The sequence below is a fragment of the Lissotriton helveticus genome, chromosome 1_1, assembly GCF_964261635.1.
Source record: "Lissotriton helveticus chromosome 1_1, aLisHel1.1, whole genome shotgun sequence".
NCBI lineage: Eukaryota > Metazoa > Chordata > Amphibia > Caudata > Salamandridae > Lissotriton > Lissotriton helveticus.
This window is the reverse complement of record NC_136057.1, coordinates 2,108,637,968-2,108,653,617: the sequence shown is the minus strand read 5'-3', so window position 1 is coordinate 2,108,653,617 and position 15,650 is coordinate 2,108,637,968. Positions and strand designations below refer to the sequence as shown.

General features: G+C 45.3%; 1 long non-coding RNA gene across 1 annotated transcript; it reads left to right on the top strand.

Moving 5' to 3' along the window:
• Positions 1-2,071: 2,071 nt before the first annotated feature.
• On the top strand, positions 2,072-15,425 carry LOC144776574 (uncharacterized). Its single transcript, XR_013600587.1, has 5 exons — positions 2,072-2,145; positions 13,431-13,460; positions 13,677-13,744; positions 14,806-14,875; positions 15,309-15,425. It is a non-coding gene; the product is annotated as an uncharacterized LOC144776574 (long non-coding RNA).
• The last annotated feature ends 225 nt before the right edge of the window (positions 15,426-15,650 follow it).

Sequence of the window (15,650 nt, the reverse complement as noted above, 5' to 3'; positions counted from 1 at the left end):
ACGCAATGTCCTAAGTTTAACTCATTGTATAAGGCAGTCAACACATAATGCCTTTAAAGTAGGGGATGTAACCAAATACATGCAATTAAACAGCACAATTTGCAGTGTTTATGAAAGATGGATAAAAGTGTTTGCGTAGTGTAACCCTTTGTTGGAGTTTGCTAACGCACAGTACGTTCACAAGATGGGAAGCTAAGTCAGAATCCCTCATGCTCTTTGTATTATTAAGCCAAGCACAAAGTTAGATTTAATGTGCTGATATAAGCGAACAGTGTTTGAATATGCCTGTGTTTGCATGTGTTAGCACGATGAAGTCAGACCTATTCACTATGCCAATGCTTGTTTCTCTTGAGTTGCATCTTCAAGGCTGAATGGTGAGTGTATTAATATACGCAAATAAACTTTTTAACATTGCATAGATCAAGGAGTCCAAGTTTGTTGTGTTTCAAACATTTTATCTGTCATTCACTGGTACATTTGAAGTGATGTCCTTTGTGACATTGTGAGATATGAAGGTATGAATGTGAGGAGAATGTGATTGAAGGAGAGTACACCAGACAGTTTATTTATGTGATTTTGTAGTGGTTGATATGGCCTTCATGAGAAATTAGGATGTTGGTTGACTGGGGTATGAGCCCCGGTCAAGAACGAGCCACAATCATTTGCAGGGCGAACCACAAAAAGTCACTATTTTAAGCTGTGCTATACCCTGGGTAGCTTGCCACAAAAGCAGTCAGGCTTAACTTAGAGACAATATGTAAAGTATTTATGCAGAACAACTACATTACTAAAGTGAAAACATAACAAGAAAAATCCACACAATGTAGAAAAATGTTGTACATTTTAATGTATTATTTGACACCAAAACAACAGCAATCCAACTAGTAGAACCAGAGTTATGAATTTTTAAAGATTTTGGTAAAAATCTAGTGCTTAAAAGATCAAAGTGCCAACCACGAACATCAAAGTCGAAAAATGTCTCTGACCAGGATGAAGCGCTGTTTAGATACAAGAAGTGGATTAGGGTGAGTCAGCACTTACCCTCGGACTAAGAAGAAATTTTGAGAAAAATGTTCTGAGAAGGTAAATGTTAGAGATTGGGTTGTTGGTTGACTGGGACGTGAGCCATGCAGTGCTTAATCTGTGCTGGTGGTTACTGGTGATTATTACCTGCACTTATTTCTCAGGGCCGGGTCTACTGACATACTTGAGAGTGCTAACTCACATGGTGGTAACAACGCGCACCACAATATCAGCACTTCACAACTGTCTGCCAGTGAAGAGCCAGCCGATTTCACGTGGTAAATCTATGCCTTCTGTCAGTGTTGTGGTGGGCCACTGCTTGGGTTGAATTTGGGCCTGTGTGCGGCAGCGTAACCTTTTAAAGATTTGATGCCACCCACCTTATCATGAGGCACACACGCACGACCCACTACCACCCGCCCCAGCATACTGCGCAGCCGCAGGGCTACGCTATTTGGTCAGTCGAAGAAGCAAGCAGTGTGTCGTTGTGTAGCAGTAGCAGGCCTCAGAATCAGATTAAAAGGCAGTAAGTAAAAGTAACGCTGCTTTTCCTCAGGCAGATAAAATAACTGTCACGTAGGCCTACGTTGCTATGCTATGCCTGAAAAGATGGTTGGTAGTGAGTAAAAAAATCAATGGCAAACAGACCGGCCTGTTTATCTCCACGCATTATTACTACGGTGTGGTAATTATGAAACTAAAATGAGTTAACGCACACAATAAAAGGCTTAAGTTCTGAGGCCACGCCAGGCTGCCGCTGTTTGTGCTACTCCTCTCAGAGGAAGCGTCCACTGGAGCTGCAATGGTGCGCTTTTTTTTGTGGGTGTGACTGAAGCTCTGTGTGCTTCCTTTGCTAGGCTGCCCCGGGCCACTGAAGGGGGCCACCTAAGAGGGCGGCCACCATTAGTGCCACATGATGGCACAGACCCCAAGGAGCGGTCTAGTGTCTGGGACCTGGAGGGTCCCCAGTGATGTCACTTCCGGCCGGGGAAGGGCGGGGTCGAGTGTATATGGCCTGGGGTCGGGGCCTGGCGCCCTCTTTGATCCCTGGTCGGCCACATGGACGGATCCTCCCCCCCCTTGACCCCGATGAGCGGTGCTGCCCGGAAGCTGTTTTGAAGGGTGCGTTATGTTGTGTCCTTGTCTGGCGGCAGTTCCCCTCGCTGTCGTGTTACGGGCAGCAGCTTTGCCAGTGAGTGCAGGGGTATGCCAGCCCCTTCCCACACGTCTTTCCTCCCAGTATGGTGCGGTGGGGGGGAGGGGGCCGTTGAGTGGCGTGGGGGGTGATCCGAGTGCAGGGGCATCGTGTTTAGCAGTCAGTTCTGCCTTGTTTGCCAAGTGGGCCCTCGCTGCGGGGGCACAGCAGAGCCCCGACCCAGTTTTTCACGTGTTCCCTATGGGCCCGACAGGGGAACTTTGAGGCAGTGGCAGCCAAGTGTGGCCTGACTCTCCTGCCCAATTTGTTCGCACTCGGGTGGGTACGGGGAGCACGGGTGTGGTGTGGGGTAGGGTTACTGTCTTAACTTAGAGTCCATGAGGGGATATTCCTGTCCCCAGAGGCTGGCGGAGCGTTTTCATCCTTCGGTAGTCGGGGCCAGTGGCTACAGGTTGTGCTGCTGGGGCAGGATCGCGGCTGTGTCTGGGAGGCCGCGTGGGGTAATTCTGTCTCCAGAGGTTGTGCGGTTTCAGAAGGGTCACTGCGGTGCCTTAGGGTCCAAGTGGAGGTAATCCTGTCTCCAGGGATCGTACCTCTGAGGCAGGGTCGCTGCGGTGTTTGGGATCGGGTGTTGTGTATACGTTCTTGCCGGGTATATATATAGCGGCCTGTCTTAGTAATGGAGGGCCTTCGGGCGCTGAGGGGCCTGCTGCCTTTGTGAGGATGTTGTTGTATTGCGTAGCTCACCCGGTACACTCTAATCTCGGGACTTAGCTTGGGCTTAAACAAGGGTTATGAATGTTGCTGGATATGGGACAGATGTATAGGCCCCTTTTCACTGCGATGTGCAGGGATATTGGGGCACATTCAGTTATAGCAGGGTTCTAAACCAGCATGGTTGAATGTGATTCCCAGACATGCATGATATCAGCAATCGCTGTCATATCCGGTGCCGCTATGGCAATTCTTTCCGTCCTCGGGTTTGACTCTTAATGGCCTAGCGGCAAAATATGGCGGCCATCGCCCTTGGGATGTGCGATTGTGGGCAGTGGCTTGCAAGGCCTGGTGGTAAGGGTTGCAGCATTTTCTATCGCAAGTGTCTTCTTCTGGCTCAAGCCTTGCTATTATATGTTGCCTACCATTTCGGAATATTAGCGCTTTGCTGGGGCTGAGATGGTTAAATGTTATTTCAGATAGGTCCCAGCAATTTGCACATGCCTTTGATCAGGTAATGGTCACAAGCTTGACACCGCACCTACAGCCTGCTCTTTCCAAGGCGATTTTATACTGAGGAGCAGGTTTCAGTACCCCTGGGTGTGTTCCTGGCCATAACCTGACTCCCATTGCAAGGACAACCTGCTGCCTGCATACAACGCTGACCTTTCGCGACACCCGCTCCGCGGGTGCCGCTCATTACCTGCCTGCCTCCGTTCTCCCTGGTGTGAGCGTCCACAGCCGGTGGAAAGCCATCTTCGCTCCCAGGTTGAGTACAGCGGAGGTCAAGAGAGCGGCAAGCCTACCGGGGGACTGCGAGTACCAGCAGCCTTAGCTCACCACAGCTGCTGCCTCTTCCCCCGGCGGCCACGCCCCCAGCCTTCGGTCTTTTGAAGCGCTGAGCTGCGCACACAGAGTGGTGTGTTCCTGGCCATAACCTGACTCCCATTGCAAGGACAACCTGCTGCCTGCATACAACGCTGACCTTTCGCGACACCCGCTCCGCGGGTGCCGCTCATTACCTGCCTGCCTCCGTTCTCCCTGGTGTGAGCGTCCACAGCCGGTGGAAAGCCATCTTCGCTCCCAGGTTGAGTACAGCGGAGGTCAAGAGAGCGGCAAGCCTACCGGGGGACTGCGAGTACCAGCAGCCTTAGCTCACCACAGCTGCTGCCTCTTCCCCCGGCGGCCACGCCCCCAGCCTTCGGTCTTTTGAAGCGCTGAGCTGCGCACACAGAGTGGTGTGTTCCTGGCCATAACCTGACTCCCATTGCAAGGACAACCTGCTGCCTGCATACAACGCTGACCTTTCGCGACACCCGCTCCGCGGGTGCCGCTCATTACCTGCCTGCCTCCGTTCTCCCTGGTGTGAGCGTCCACAGCCGGTGGAAAGCCATCTTCGCTCCCAGGTTGAGTACAGCGGAGGTCAAGAGAGCGGCAAGCCTACCGGGGGACTGCGAGTACCAGCAGCCTTAGCTCACCACAGCTGCTGCCTCTTCCCCCGGCGGCCACGCCCCCAGCCTTCGGTCTTTTGAAGCGCTGAGCTGCGCACACAGAGTGGTGTGTTCCTGGCCATAACCTGACTCCCATTGCAAGGACAACCTGCTGCCTGCATACAACGCTGACCTTTCGCGACACCCGCTCCGCGGGTGCCGCTCATTACCTGCCTGCCTCCGTTCTCCCTGGTGTGAGCGTCCACAGCCGGTGGAAAGCCATCTTCGCTCCCAGGTTGAGTACAGCGGAGGTCAAGAGAGCGGCAAGCCTACCGGGGGACTGCGAGTACCAGCAGCCTTAGCTCACCACAGCTGCTGCCTCTTCCCCCGGCGGCCACGCCCCCAGCCTTCGGTCTTTTGAAGCGCTGAGCTGCGCACACAGAGTGGTGTGTTCCTGGCCATAACCTGACTCCCATTGCAAGGACAACCTGCTGCCTGCATACAACGCTGAGCTTTCGCGACACCCGCTCCGCGGGTGCCGCTCATTACCTGCCTGTCTCCGTTCTCCCTGGTGTGAGCGTCCACAGCCGGTGGAAAGCCATCTTCGCTCCCAGGTTGAGTACAGCGGAGGTCAAGAGAGCGGCAAGCCTACCGGGGGACTGCGAGTACCAGAAGCCTTAGCTCACCACAGCTGCTGCCTCTTCCACCGGCGGCCACGCCCCCAGCCTTCTAGCGTAAAGGAAGAGGGGCCCATCCCGCAACGCGGGACGCAGGCCGGGGCGAAGACCGGGCAAAGAGCGGGCCGTTTGAGGCCGTTCGAGATCGTGAGAGTCCGGTCCGGCCCATATCCCTAATCACTACATACTGGTAATTCCGATACAGACAACCATCATCCCTCTGACCTCTACAATAACTCTGTCAGACAGCTTAGAAAGATCTCCTAGCAACATATCACGGAAAAATGAATACGAGATCTAGCAAGCAGAAAAAATCTAAAAAGAACGGGAGAGGAGAAAAACTGTTAGGTCCAATGGATGACTTTCTAGCCCAAGCAAATTCCTTCATAGACCAAAGCATAAGTCTAATAGAGGGAAGAGTTTCATCCGAACTCGCAATAGCACGCCGCTCCTCAATGGGGCTATTAGCAACCGCAAGAACCCCAGAACTACAGTCAGCGCCAAATCAAATCTCGGCGACCGCAAATAGACTCAGCCTTCCAAATAATGTAAACCTTTCAGCTTCTCAATTATCCATAACCTTTACAGAGAGCGATTTAGAGAAAACCCCTGACATCTTCCCTGATCCAACCCCAGAAGAAATAAGGCAAAAGAGAGGGAAGCGGGAGGGTGCCATAAAGAAAAGGAAAATTAGGAAAATTCCAGAGCACACCGAAAATCTTAAACCGTCCGAACACATAGTTTTGGTCGGTGATACAAACTCGGCAACTCTATCCCACCCCACAGTTCCGCCTAATAATAATATTGTAACAATCCATCATGTACCACAAGATTTCCAAGACCCCTTAATACCAGAACCCCTTATACCACATCAATCAGGTAGAGACAGGGAATCAGCAAGGCTAATTAAGGAGATAGCCTCCCTCCTAAATTCCTACATTCGCCCTTTGGAAACCAGACTCAGCAATATTGAGAGCCAATTAATAAAAATTTCTGGCTCCCTCAAACCTATACTTCCACAACCTCAGCCTAAACCAGCCCTAAATCCCACGATCACACTTCCCGTACACAAGAAACCTGCAACTTTACCTCCACCACAGACCAAAAAACAAATTGCAGCAAAAGCTCCTATAGTAACAAACCCTCCCACTGCACAAAAAACAACCCCAAAGCCTCTGACCATTTCCTCACAAATCAACTCCCACCCGACACCAACAGTAAATACCCCAACAATAAACACAACTGTTCATAAAACTCCCGCTACAGCAAATGCAAATGCTCCAAAAACAAAAGGTCAACAGGGGGGGATTACTGACCACAGACCTATTTTAAACTTGCCCCCTGAGGCATTCCCATTTGTGGTAGTCATGACGGGGGTCCCCGAACTTACAGGTGAGGGGACAGAACCAAACTGGTCGCTAAAGAACAAAGTCCAGTATTGGTTGAAAACAAATCGCCCCGTCCCGCCATCCTGGAAAAGCAAAATAGCGTCAGTATCCCGTAACTCATGGGTAGGTCACAGGAAAAAAAACATCCGGGGGGATTGCATAGTTATCACGTTTGAGGACCCCAGCATAGCCGATTATATCTGTTCCTGGGAATACAATAACTCCTCAGGAGGGATTGCAACAAGATCTCTGTCGTATTTTTATCCGAAAAGGTTTAATAATAACAACTACCTACGTGATAATGATAACATCTGGCGGAATCCAATCCCACAGCCATGGGAGCTAGACCTTACTGGTCCCAAACTACCATCACAACTTAATGACCCGAATAACTCCTGGTGGCCAGTAAATCAGAACCATCAGCAGAGAGAGGCCCCATGGCAGTTCATCGGCCCGCAAAATAGATTCAGAAACTGGGAACAATGGGAGAGACCACCCCACCAACCTTATGGACCCAGTTATAGAGATAACATCTACGGACAAAATTGGATGGGCATACCAACCTCGAACAGCTTTAGCGGCGTGGAAATGGTCGATTGACCAACAATTATACCCCCGGAGCCCCCACAAACAACTGTGACCTCCCCCGTCCCTATCACAGTCCCCCCACAAATGGAAAACACAGTTTCAGAAAATATGTCCACCCAGCTTTCTGTGATCTTCTGGAACGTGGCCGGCCTCCGAAACAAGATCGAGGATGGTACGGCCGCTGGCTTCCTAAAGGACACTCAAATTATTTGCCTACAAGAAACATGGGCAACGGCATCCCTTCACCTTCTAGGGTACAGGACCTTTACATCTCCCGCCCTTCCTAGCATTTCAGGCAGACCAAAAGGGGGCCTGGTAATCTACCTGGCAAACACAATTCCAGATATGAAGATTCTCAAGGTAGACTTACTATCGAATTTCCAGATCCTCACTGTCATGCTGGGGAAAAAACTCTCTATTTCTATAATCAACATATACAATAATTTGGAGGATGAAAACTTTTTGCGTATTCTCTCTATAATTCAGGAAAAAATAATGGAACACTGTCACTCTAAACAGAAAACGGAAAATGCCCACATATTATGGGGAGGAGATTTTAATCTACACCCTTGCCCTAACAACGATACCTGTGGTCTGGTGGACGAGCATGACAACCCCTTAGTCCACTTTATCCACTCAGGAGCAGGGACAGCCATGAATAAAATACTGTCCGACTTGGATTTGCAAATTCTAAATCCTATCCATCAGCCAAATAACACACTGGAACCAACGTATAGAGGAAGGGGCCACAAGACTACCGTGGACTATGTAATAGGCACAGAAGCTCTGAAAGCCCAAATTAATAATTTTAAAATGTTGGAAAATAACCTCAGCGACCATTCCGCCATAAGCCTAAACCTAGGAATAAACCAACCAATAACATTGATGACAACCATGGCATCCGCACTAACCCAGAACAGGCTTGAATTGGGCAAAAGGAACGGATTTACCATCAGATGGGAAAAAGTGGACCCTAACATCTTGACAAAGCAATTGGTAACATCTGCATATGATAACATAATGATTTGTCTCGATCCCTGTGCGGAACCAAAACAAATATTGGAAAATTTCAACATTATAATAGAACAAATTAAAAACTTTTTAACTAAAACATCTAACCGAAATAGTTCCACAGGATGGTTTAACCGAGACTGTACCAAAGCGCACACCAATCTGAGGAAAGCTCTCGGAAAACCAAACAGAGACAAATTAAACATCCAATCACTTCGACGGGAGTATAACTCCGTCAGAAAAACAAGGAAAAAAGAGCTTAAACAATCCTTGTGGAATGCTTTGCATCGGAGTGCACTCACGAAAGATAGCCAGGCATTCTGGAAAATAGTTAAAACCCCATTCCTAACCGATTCCAACGGCCCAAAAATCGACGTGGCTATTGATGAGGACACGTGGGTGAACTATTTTTCGAAAATCTTCAATTTGACACCTAGCACTGAAGAATCCCAGTATACCATCACTGTAGTAACCTATCCTATACCACTGGAAGTGGATTTGCAGGACTTTGAACTGGCGCTATCCCAAAGCAAGAGCAAGAAAGCCCCCGGCCCTGATGGGGTCCCAGTCGATCTATTCAAACATCTTCCTGACCTCTGGGTACCAATAATTACAAGAGTTTGCATGGCAACAACCAAACTTGGTCTGTTAGATTCATGGTCCTCCTCTACTATGGTACCAATTTTTAAAAAGGGGGACCGACAAGATCCTAAATGTTATCGACCAATATCGCTTCTTGACTCTTTGGGCAAAGTTGTGGGCCGAGTCCTCCTTGAAAAACTACAAGACTGGGCAGAAGATAAAAAGATCCTCACGGACCTGCAGTTCGGGTTCAGAGAGGGTTTTGGAACCATCGAACAGGCCTTAAATCTAAGCTTGTTAATATCAAAGTACACCCACGCTAAACCAGGTGCCATCTACATGGTTTACGTAGATTTGTCCTCTGCATTTGACTGTGTCTCTCATGCTAAGCTTTGGTCACTGCTGAGCGAAATGGGGGTAGATCCCCCTCTCCTGGACTTTTTAAGAGAGCTGTACAGTGAAGCCACGGCGAAAGTGAGGTTTGGGACAAGAGGCGAACTGACAAGGCCATTCAAAATAGAGCGGGGAGTGAGGCAAGGCTGTGTTTTGGCCCCCTTCCTCTTCTCCTTGTACACCAATGGATTAGAAGAGGCCATGTTGAGAGGAGGAAGGGACCTCCCTAGAATAAAAGACCGCCCGATCCCCGCCCTATTATATGCGGACGACGCTGTCATATTAGCGCGTACCCCCATCGAACTGCAGAAGTCCCTATCCAAATATGCAGATTTCATGGGTGCTTTGGACTTGCACATCAACATTAAAAAAACTTTTGTCATGGTGGTCGGTGGACCAAGAAAAGCTCCTAAAGCCATTTACTTGAAAGAACAAAAAATAGAAAAGACCTCACAATATCCCTATCTAGGGGTTATGATTGATGACGCCCTAAATTGGAAAGCGGCGGTTGAGGCTAGGAGACATTTATTTAAACGTGCAATTATGGCATTAATGAAATTCTCAAACAAACTTGGGAAAAAACCCCAGGTAGAACTACTAGAGATCTATGCTGCGAAATGCCAATCCATCGCACTATACGGCGCAGGGATCTGGGGTCATATTCCTACTGGCTCTATTCAAAAAGAGGAAAACACTTTTATAAGATTCCTTCTATCAACACCACGAGGCACCTCCATCTATGCCTCACACATAGAACTGGGAATATCATATATTGAGGATTTAATTAAAATCCAACCTCTCTTACTTTGGAGGCGGGTCTGGTTGTCGGAAAGGAACTCTCTGACCAAAAACATCGTACAGGACATTATGGAGTTGGACCACGCCCACAAAATAGCTTGGCTCTCCTATGTAAGACACTTCTTTTCCGACATGGGTCTACAACAATATTATTATAAACCAGAAGACCTAAAAGACATATCCAAAAAAGAACTGAAACAGACTGCATTGAGCCATTTGGAATCTTTGAGACTGTCTTCATTGATCTCAAAAAAAACTACCATGCATGCGATTTTAACACAGCAGTCTCCAAAAATCCAGCTCTATTTGACTTTAGAGATCACCGCATACGAAAAAATGCTTTTAACAAGGTTCAGAATGAATCTCTTCTTCAGACTTGTGACATTTCCGTAAAAAAATAACTGGAAAACTCAGCTGGACCTGTGTCCTTGCGATGATCTTTCCCAACAGTCCACCATGCATACAATATTGTTTTGCAAGTTCTTCCACACCCACCGAAAAATATGGCTTATCCCCTTACTAAAAAAATGGGATTATAGACAATGTCGCCCAGCTATGTTAGCACTTCAATCTCTGGACTCTGAAACCATTGTGTATCATGTGTTGAACTTTTTAAAGTGCATTATGAGACACAGAAACAATCTTTAAACTAAAAAGATAATTCTATATGACACGTAAACTCTAGGCACTTTCTCTTTTTTAAATGTATATTCAACTGCAAATTTTTTCTATGAATGTTTGAATGTCATCTTTTATGGTTTTGCAAATGCTAAAAAACCGAATAAAGATTATTTTATTATTATTATATTATTATTACCCCTGATCTAAGAAAGAGGCCAGGGTTTTGTATTAAATTAAGTTGAAGAGATTTGGGATCAACGGTGATTGTCGGGATGCGGCTGTTGGCAGAACGAGCCTGGTTGAAGGCATCGAATGGGAATTATAGGTCGAGCTGACTATGAAATGATAAGCCCGGGTCTGCTGCAGCTGGACGCAGGGTGTTATCCATGTCGTGTGCAGCGTAGAATTCTTTCATTGGTTGGATTCGTTTGTTGCTACTTTCTAATCGGGCGGGACCCGCTGTTATGATTCTGTAAATGATGGCGATACGTGTAGCCCGAGGCATTTTGTCGCCATAAAGTAATTTTATTTTCGCTGCAGCTTATGAACAACAGCAGCCACGTGTGAATATCTTCCAATGTCATTATCCCCTGAAATGACTGCCAGTAAGATCATGCAGGGGCATGACCGGTCAGACCTTTCCGGTGCAGCGGCAATTTTCTGATGTGCACCAAGTGTTCTTTTTACAGCTCAGTTGTGTGATGACAAAGTATAGCAGCATTGACGCAATAGAAACCCTAGATACGACAGCATGCAGCTGAGCTACGTCGTGTGTATTCAAGGGCAGCTCTCAAACAGTTTACAGTACTGCAATTGGCTGACAACGCACTGTGTGTGTATAAACCCGGTTTTTCTACAACAGCAACACTTTGTTGATTCAAGTGCTGCTTTCTACCCAGCTACAGTCAGGTGTGTGGCATACGTGTGTATGTGCAACAGGAGCTTACAATATTATATACAGGCCAAGTTTGCGGCTTATTTATCTTAGGCAGCGAACAGCCACTGACAAAGCCAATAGTCCTGACTCATGGGTGTGATACTTGTAGCAGCAATATTGTCGTGGTGTCCCCAGGGCTTCTAAGGTTAGTTAGCGTTTTCAAAATTATATACAGGCCATGGTTGCGGCTGAGTTATTTTAGGCAGCGAACAGCCACTGACAAAGCCAATAGTCCTGACTTATAGGTATGATACTTGTAGCAGCAATATTGTCGTGGTGTCCCCAGGGGTTCATATGTAAGCTTTTTCAATGTTATATACAAGCCATGGTTGCTGATTATTTATCTTAGGCAGCGACCAGCCACTGACAAAGCTAATAGTCCTGACTATAGGTATGATACTTGTAATATATAGCTGGGGGTAATGACAGAGAAACTACAAGTGTGGGGCACACTAGGCTAGACCCCAGTTTTTGTCGTTTACAGTTGCTGCACCTTCTTAATTTTTAGTTGTTACTGCAGCAGAAAGCCATTAGGGATGATATTTCATTCAAAGGCAAATAACACCGTGGGGGGCCTAGTATGAATTCAGTGTGTTGGGTAATCATGGTAGTGCACAAGGGTCCGTAACGACCATAAGACCGTGAATACCCAAACGGTCCACAAAGGTTAGGAATGTAACCTCACTAATGTATGGCGGACTCACTGCTTCCTTTTGGCTACAATTTAATGCCTGGGGAAGTTTTACATAATCTTCAAAGTGCGCACTTATATTCAATTCTTGCATTATTGGCTGGTTCTGTCACCGGGCAGGATGTACTAGTGGATTAATGAATCCACTAATGGGGGCCCATGTTTGACCTCTTGTCACAAATTCAACTCCCAGCAGGGTCACAACCTTTTGAGTCCCTGTCGTTCTAGTGGTGTAGGTGTCAAAGATACCCCCAGGAATATGCAATATTTTAAACCGCAGCACGGGGAGAGAGCTTGGTGTGGGATTTATTGGCCAATTAACGGTGACTGTATAGAGCTTTTCCTTCATTTGGTGGTTTGTAGAGTTATTTGTTCGCCCATGGACGGGCCCCGTGGACAATTTGACTTGGATCAAACAATACAAGAGGTAGCAAACGGTGCATTACAGGAGGAAAGGTGACATGTGTGCAAGTTATAAAAGCGTACAAAGTACAAGTAGAGGTATAATACTACAATAAATAGAGGATACTCAAACACAAGAACAAATGTTACATAGGCAATGGTGGCACTTGTGCAAGTACCGGAACCAAACACAATGTAGGAGGTAGCAATCAGTGTGTCACAAGAGAAAAGTGACGCGTGCATGTTACAAGAGAGTACCAAACACTGGTAGAAGGATAATACTTCATAAATGGCAGACTCTCAAGCCACAAGAACACACTGGGAGGACACTTCCATAGTCAAGGAGAATAGAATTTTATATATTAAAAGGTCTTCCGTCAGATAGGAGAGGGCATGAATTAAATTGGGAGGTGTCTTGGAAGGAGGAGAACTTTGAGGTCAGTTTTGAAGGCCTGGGAGGAGGAGGTGTTTCTGAGAAGAATAGTAATGGGACGAGTTAAGAAGTGACTCTAGATCACACACTCCTAAGTGCAATGGTCATTATCAGACTTAGCATGTGAATAATTGACTTAATAATAATCCACATTTGTAAAGCGCACAATCACCCGTAAGGGTCTCTAGGCGCTGGGGGCCGTCGGGAAGATTAAGCGAGCTATTGCCCAGAGTCACATGGTGCTGGGCTAACCTGCCGCCGGAGCCGGGGATCGAACCCTGATCCCCAGATTCCAGCGTCAGTCGCCCTGGCCGCGGCGCCACACCTCTCCTTAGTTTCAAGACACTACACTTCTGCGTCAGGCGCTGGAGATCTGCCCTTGAGTGCTTTCGGCTCTTTTGGGGATTATTTAAGCTGGCGTTCCACTCGGAATACTGTTTGTTCGGTCTCGTTACTATGCGGACCTTTCTGCTTAATTGCAGGTAAGCTATTACTTGCCCTGAATGCAATGTTAGTTGAGTGCTAAATATCTGGACGTTTGATTGTTATCCGTTTTAATACAGCCATTGTTAAATATTCCTTGCAGCCTTTAGAGACTTTTGGGGCAGCGCTTCAGGTAAGCTAATATATTATTCGTTTTTCTACAGCCTTGTTCTCCATTGCCAATGGCCTAGTATAAACAATGTACCTTATCTAGCACTTCTAGTTCGCTGACATTTTGCGACTTGTTCATTCACAACTGTTAATTCAACGCTGCTTCTTTACTCAACACTGTTGTCCTTAATTAAATCGGGATATCTCACATACTTTTATGTGTTCACTTGAATTTCAGGTCTAACCGTATCAATTTTGGGTACAAATATCAAACTCTAACTTTGACATCTAATATATTGTATTGAGGTGAGTATTGTGCAACATCGTAATATTTAATTTCTATTCTTATGTCATTTTGGGCCATCAATTAATACTGACTCGTAGTTTATGACAGTATTTATGGAATCAGACTAACTTACCTTACACTCCAACAATATTCATTAAGCTTCAATCTTATATATGTTTTTCAGTTGACTGTTTTTAGGCAATTCAGTGGGCCTGCTATAACAAATGTGATATATTCTGAGAAAATATTTATATATGTATTTGATCATCATGCTTGATGTGAATTAGACTAATTCACTTTGGAGTAGAGCAATATTTAATACCTTTACTTTTCCTATATGCTTCTCAACTGACCGTTCTCTTACTTAATTTAGTCTGCCTGCTAAAACAATTTTGCTCTATTTGGAGGCAGTATTTGAAATGTATGTGAATAAGATACTAGAACTGATTAAACTGTCATATATGTATATTTCTTCAACTCACGGCTATACGACGAGAAAGGATGTTTTTTTCTACTTATGGCTATATGCAGAATGCTTTTCAAATAAGCCAATCCTACGGTATATTATTTGGCTTCTGTGACTGAGATATAACTATACATTTGTTGATTAATGATAAGGCAACTATGTAAAATAAAAAAATAATTTAAAAAAAATATATTTTTTTTAACTTCATCCACTTTTATTGATAGTAGATGTTCACCACTCCAGATTTAAATTTTGGCATGTTACAACGGTTTGGGTGAAGTCTTCACATCTTTAAGACTATCTCAGAATTTTACCACCATTTGAATTTATGTTGTTGGCGTTCATCCCAACTACACATATGTTTGGTGAGCATTTTATCTCTTTTTCTTTTGTATATATATTACCTTACCCTGACCGATTTTGGTTGCTACTAAGGATTATGGTTATAACCAATTTGGTTGCAATTCTCCCACCTTTTCTCATATATTTATTCTTACGTCTGACATCCCGGCTCGCATAGACTGATTCATTATTGACTTTTATTTGTAGGATGTATGTATATACTCTATACGCCTACTTTTGTGAAATTTACAATACTTAATTCTTTGGTACCAGGTTTCTGCCTCTAAAGTCATATATTTACAGACAAGACCTCAACGTATCTTTGCCAATTTTATCTGCTAAGGTCAGTTTGTCTTTTATATATTCCTTATATTTTTAAACCACTTTGGCTAGAGTAATGCTCCACTTAGTACAACTTATAGTCCATCTTTACTTGGAGTATTTTACTTGGTTCTTCTGTGGAGGTGCCTGTATATTACTTCCATCACCCTCTTTTCACGGAACTTCTCTATTTTTTCTACTACACATTGAGGTTGATTAATCTATTTTTTCTCTCTGTTCTTTAATTTTTATTTCACTTCATATCTTCACTTTTTGCACCATATCCATTCTTTGCACGTCTTTCTTTCTTTTTGGATTCACTCCTGTTTCTTATTTTCTCTTAATTAATATCTTCTTTGCTCATTTTTCGCTTTAGGCCTATTATTTTGTTTTAAATCAAATTGTCTTTATGTGTCTAGATATTTATGTAGTATTATCTTGTTTCTATTTTACAGCCTTGAGAAAGTCATAGTACTGATTGATGGTACTGACGAAACATGTGTCGGCTGTTTTTGTTGATTCTACATTCATTTCATGACGCAACTTTAAATAAAGAGAACTAAAAACATGAACTTTTCAGCTCTGTTATCCTGTCTATTACCGAAGATTCCATGACATTCGGAATTGGAATTATGTACCTATACATTGTGACTAACAAGTCATAGAATCTTATTGGTTCCTAAGGATTGTGCTCTTCTTGACCCCTTCTTTGCATTTATAGTTCTCGTAACTGACAAACAAGCTTGGCCTCGGTGGCGTGGGGGGCATTGATGGCCCTGTCTCGTTGCAGAGAATCC